The following is a 6,138-nucleotide window of genomic DNA, read 5'->3' as shown; positions in this document are numbered from 1 at the left end:
TGCTCAAATCAAAATCTGCAGAGTTGCAGTGTTTGAACAGTGGTTGCCACTGCCATTTGGGTTAGGTTCTGGCCATAATTTGGGGTAGGTTCCTTCATGAAAGTTGTTTGTCTATGTCTTAACTTATTGCTGTAAAAATTTCAGGTCAATTGACCAAATCTACAGTGAGTTATGGCCAAATGAATAGTTACTGTTCATTTGGTCAATTCTGCAGAGGGTCGTGCAGGTGTCCTGATTGGGGCCAAGTTTTGGTCCTCTTGCTTTGGTCTTTGGGCATGGTTTCTTCAGCAAAAATGTGCCATTATAAGCCTAGTTTCATGTCCAATTAGCCAAACACCAATTGACTAACACAGCCCAAGTTATGGAGTGCAAAGGACTGAATTTTCATCCTATGTCGCCCTAGGGCATTTCACCTTCACTTTGCCATTCTATTTTTAAGTTCTAATTATGGTCAACATACCTAAAATGGTCACTAATTGACCATTAAAATGTGCTCTAACAATTTCCTAAGCCAATTCAATTTTTCACTTCTCAAAACCCTAGTTTTCCTTATGATTCACACATACACCTAATTAAGCGGGCGGCTCAAGCCCCTCATTGGGTGGCCATCTTGCCCTAGAGGCCTGGCGACTCACAGGTACTGTCGCTCTGGTGGAGTTCAATCCCTTGCCTGCGAGCTAGATTCGAACCCTTATCACCTCACGGGTTTGCTGCCTCTTACCAATTGAGTCGCACCATTGGTAAGAGGCAAGCAAACCCGAGGTGATAAGGGTTCGAATCTAGCTCTGCAGGCGAGGGATTGAACTCCACCAGAGCGAACCAGAGTCGACGCTCGTGCCTCTAGGGGGGTACGCCGGCAAGATGGCCACCCAATGAGGGGCTTGAGCTGGGGCCCGCTAAGCCGGGGTGTGACAATAAAAAGGCGCAGCTCAATTGGTAAGAGGCGAAGCAAACCCGTGAGGTGATATGGGTTCGAATCCTAGCTCTGCAGGGCGAAGGGATTGAACTCCACTAAAGTGGACAGTACCTTGTGAGTCGCATCGCCAGGCCTCTAGGGGGGTACGCCGGCAAGATGGCCACCCAATGAGGGGCTTGAGCTGGGGCCCGCTAAGCCGGGGTGTGACACTTCCATTCACTATATATGTGTATATACACCTTAAGCATAATCTTTAATTCATTCTAAGTCTATTAAAACCATCAAAAACACTCCACCTTTGTTCCTTCCTTAGGGCAGCCAAAATCCATAGCATACATACCCTTAACTTTCATTCATTTGGTTCACAAATTCATACTTATTTTAAGTAATTAACATGGAATAATAGAGATATAAGTGGAATTAGGCACTAACCTTATTTGATAAAATTCCCAACTTGTTAAACCTTCACTTCTCCTCTTTTTTTTTGCTACTAAACACTTGATCAAGGTCTAAAATCAACTTTTAATGTTGGGAGCTAGGGTTTTTATGGTGAGAATTGTGGGAAATTTAAGCTTGGGAGAAGAAGAAAAATGAAGAAGAGAGAGTAGAGAGAGGTTCACGTATTGGAGGAAGAAGATGCAGAATTTTGGTTTAATTTAGGTCTTTGACTTTTATTCTTATGCTTGATTAAATATGATTGGTTGATAGGGTTTTAATTGCATCATCCTATGTCATAAATTTGATTTTTATTTCATTTTTGTTTTCTTTTCTTTTCTTCTTTCATTACTCATTTTCAATTTAATTTCTAGTAATGTTTATTCATATTTTATGTCATATTAATTATTTACTCAACTGGACAAGTCGGCCAAAAATCACCTCGGAAGGCGAAATGACCAAAATGCCCTCCGTTTGGCTTAACGGGTCAAAATTGTCTGTACCGATTGAAAAATTTTTCTAAATATTTTCTTGGCATTCTAATGCCATAGGAACCTCAATGACCCTTCTCTGGAGTCCCAAAAATTATTTTATAATTTTTCCCCCGGGTCTAGGGCTCCTCGTTATAGAACCGCAACTTCCTCCTGCTACCCATCGCTGGGCACTCGTTGAACTTGTTTGTATTTTATTTTTAAAATTTTTACTAAATTTTTCTCATTAATATTTGAGTTAATTATGGTTTCTCACTTAAGTTTAAATATTTTTTCGAACGTTCTAGCTGTCCGGACCGACACCGGTCACCGGAACAGTAGAATGTACGGAGTTGCTACGGGGAGGGTGTTACATCATTATTTCATAATAATTTTCAATTATAATGTATACATTCATTTGATCATTTATATGATCACAATTCACATCAATTATCCTTTTATACCATTGTACTCAAAGTACTTTTCCTTTCTACAATAATGAGAACTAATGTCTCATTCATACATTAATATGGTTCATTTATTCATTCATTATGTTATTCATATTGATCATAATTCAAAACAATGGTTCACATGTACCATTGTATTCAAAATATTTTTCCTTTCTCATTTATTCATTTTATGAATTCTATTTGTGATGGACATATAAGCCCTAACTACCTATTCACATCAATTAGGTAGCTTACTTTTCATATTTCAAGTAATCCATGAACATTTCATGGATTCCAAATTTCATACCTTAATTCCCTCTACCAATTTAGTTCTTACACTTTGTGTCTTTGTACTACTATTTACATTACTATTCACTCAAATTATTGACTTTTTAATACATAATAAATTTATTAAACCTAAGTTTACCAAGATACCACATTTTGCATTCTAAAGTAGTTGGTATTGGTTGCCAACACCATTTCAAAGCTTAGTGTTGGTTACTTTACAATTTCAGATTTCAAGCACTAAGTTTTCTGTTCTATTGGTCATTTGTACAATAGGAATTTGATAAAATTGTCTTCATGAAAGTTATTCCTTATTGTGTCTAGTTATATTTCTTTTTTCGAATCACTCCATTTGAAGTTTTATAGCTCAAGTTATGGTCATTTTACCATAACTGGCCGGATTGACCTGTACCCAGATTTTCTGGGCAATTTGGTTCTGCCAGATTTTGTGACCTAAGTTCGGTTGGCAATTTGACTAGGTTATGGTCAGAATTTGGATTTATGTTCCTCATGATAGTTGTAGGTCTATGTCTCAGCTTTCTGTTGGTAAAATTTCAGTTCAATTGGACCTTTCTACACTGAGTTATGACCAAATGAATAAACACTATTTATTTGGTCATTTTGCCTAGGCAGAATGTAAGTCACCTAGATTAAGGTAATTTTTAGGTTAACTTAGTTTGGTTTTCTGGGCAGGGTTTCTTCACCAAAGTTTTTCCATTATGTGTCTAGTTTCATGTTAGATTGGCCTTGCACCAATTGAACCTATATAACTCTATTTATGGCTGCCCAAACTTGCTAGACTCACAACTAGTCCTGCAGGTCACCAAGGGCTGCATGCCTGAACCCAACTCCATTATCCTTACTCACTTCAATTCCTCCTCACACTCATTCAAATGGTCACTAATTGACCATTACAAGGTTAATATACCATTTTATAAGCAAAACTCCAATTTTTTCATAAACCCTAATTCCCAAGTGTCCATTTCATGCTTTTCATGTCATCTAACACATCCAATACACATAGTTCAACATCTAACTCAAGTTATCTCATCAAAAACCACTTCTAAACAATTCAAGTCATACAAATCAATAAATCTCATCCTTCTCCCATGGCTGCCAAAAATTAAAATGTTCCTAACATGCATATTTTCTTCAAATTTTCTCCATTTTCTACTCAAAATTCAAATAAAAAATATAAGGAGAAAAATAAGAGATTTAGCACTAACCTTGAATGGAGTCACTTCTAAGACTTCAAAACTTCACTTTCTTCCTTTCTTTTTACTGTCCAAAGCTTGCTCTAGGTGTGATGATAAATTTTTGTGAAGGGAAGCTAGGGTTTTGAGGTGGGTTTGAGGGTAGAACACAAGCTTGAAGTGTGCTCTAATGGATGTTTCTCTCTTCTCTCTTTCTCTTTTTCTCTTGTTACGGCTGCCCATGGTGAAGATGCAGATTTTTTATCAATTTGTCTCAGTTATCTCCCTTTTAATTGGTTTTTAGTGGTTTGTTGCAAGGTGATTGGGTGAGACCTAATGAATGACATCATGTAATGTCATATTTCCAATTTAATTCATTTTCATTTTCTTTTCTTTTTTACTCATTTTCAATTTAATTTTTAGCAATATTTATTCACATTTTAGATCATAATAATTATTTACTTAACTGGACAAGTCGGTCAAAAATCATCTCCGAAGACGAAATGACCAAAATGCCCTCCATTTGGCTTAACGGACTAAAATTATATGTACCGATTGAAAATTTTTTTAAACCTTTTCTTGGCATTCTAATGCCATAGAAACCTCAATAACTCCTCTCTAGAGTCCCAAAAATTATTTCATTAATTTTCTCACCGGTCTGGGGTCGGTAACTGTCTTTACCGATATTTTCCCGTACGGTCACCCATCGCTAGGGCACCGGTTCATTTAATTTGGTTGTATTTTATTTCTAAAATTTTTTTCTCAATTTTTATTATTATTATTTGAGTTATTTATTACTTCTCACTCTAATCTAAATATTTTTCCAAACGTTCTAGCTGTCCGGACTGACACCGATCACCAAAACAGTAAAATGTACGGAATTACTACAGTGAGGGTGTTACAGTTTATGCCACATCAACGATTCCGAAAGTGAATGTGTAAACTCTAGTTTCAAAAATTTATTAATAGTGATTACGAAAATCATGGTCTTCGTGCAAAATTCCTCATCAGCATACCTTTACTTTTGGCACAGTACACAAAGTGAATAAAGTCTATTTCTTGTATGAAATATTTTTGGTGATGTGTGAATTATTTTTTTTTAATATTAAAAATATTATTTTAATGGTACATTAGTGAAAATTGACAGTTTAAGACAAATGTTGTGCTTTGCTATCTGAGCATTAACATAGATACCACTTTATTATAAAGTAAACCACAACTCTAAAGTTAAAATGAGTGAAATCACCTGGTACTTTTTTATAATTAATCAATTATTTTATATTCTATGTTAGTGGCTTTCTTTTTCACCTCAGCAACTTTCTTTTTCATGTCAGCACCTTTTGATGGAGAGAAGACAGAAAGTCATCATTTGTTGACGGTATAAAACCTCAAGATATCAATTTGTCACAAAGTGAACTACATAGATCTTAAAATAAAAAATGGGTGAAATTACAAGATAGTTTCTTGTAATTTCCCCTTAAAATTAAAGACTAAAATCACTTTATAATATAAGTGAAATTTTATTAAAATAAAAAATGCTCTATTTAAATCTATATCAAATTTAAATATTAAAAAATTTAAATTTAATATTATTTTAATTTTAAACATGAATTAAAATTTAATTTTTATATTATTTTATATTCCACGTCAATGGCTTTCTTTTCTATATTAGCAGTTTTTTCTTCCATGTCAGCACCTTTTGATGGAGATAAAACGGAAAGCCATCATTTGTTAATGTTACAAAACCAAATTTCAAGATATTGCTTTATTACAAAGTGAACTACAAACTCTGAAATGAAAAATGATTAAATCACAAGGTACTTTCTTGTAATTTCCCTATAAAATCAAAGATTAAAATCACTTTATAATAAAACCAAATTTCAAGATACTGCTTTATTACAAAGTGAACTACAAACTCTGAAATGAAAAATGATTAAATCACAAGGTACTTTCTTGTAATTTCCCTATAAAATCAAAGATTAAAATCACTTTATAATATAAGTTAATTAAGAGTTTTTTTTTATAATTCAATACAATTTTATTAACTCTCTTGTTTATTGTAAAAATATAATTTTATTAAAATTAAAAATACTCTATTTAAATCAATATGAATTGTAAATATTAAAAATTTTAAATTTAATACTATTTTATATTTTAAACATGAATTAAAATGTATATATGTACACAACATAAATAAATCCATTTAACCCAAAAATAAGTTAACCCCAAACTACTTTTTAAATAAAAAAATCTATTGCGTTCTTTACTCTTTTTTTTTAATCAATTATATTTCTAATTTTTATCTATTACACTTTTTTATTTTTCTTAACTAATAAGCATATTTTTTAAATTTATTAATAAAAATAATTAAAATTTTATTTTTAGCCAAT

Source organism: Hevea brasiliensis, chromosome 8, assembly GCF_030052815.1.
Source record: "Hevea brasiliensis isolate MT/VB/25A 57/8 chromosome 8, ASM3005281v1, whole genome shotgun sequence".
Classification (NCBI taxonomy): domain Eukaryota; kingdom Viridiplantae; phylum Streptophyta; class Magnoliopsida; order Malpighiales; family Euphorbiaceae; genus Hevea; species Hevea brasiliensis.
This window is presented reverse-complemented; position numbering follows the sequence as displayed.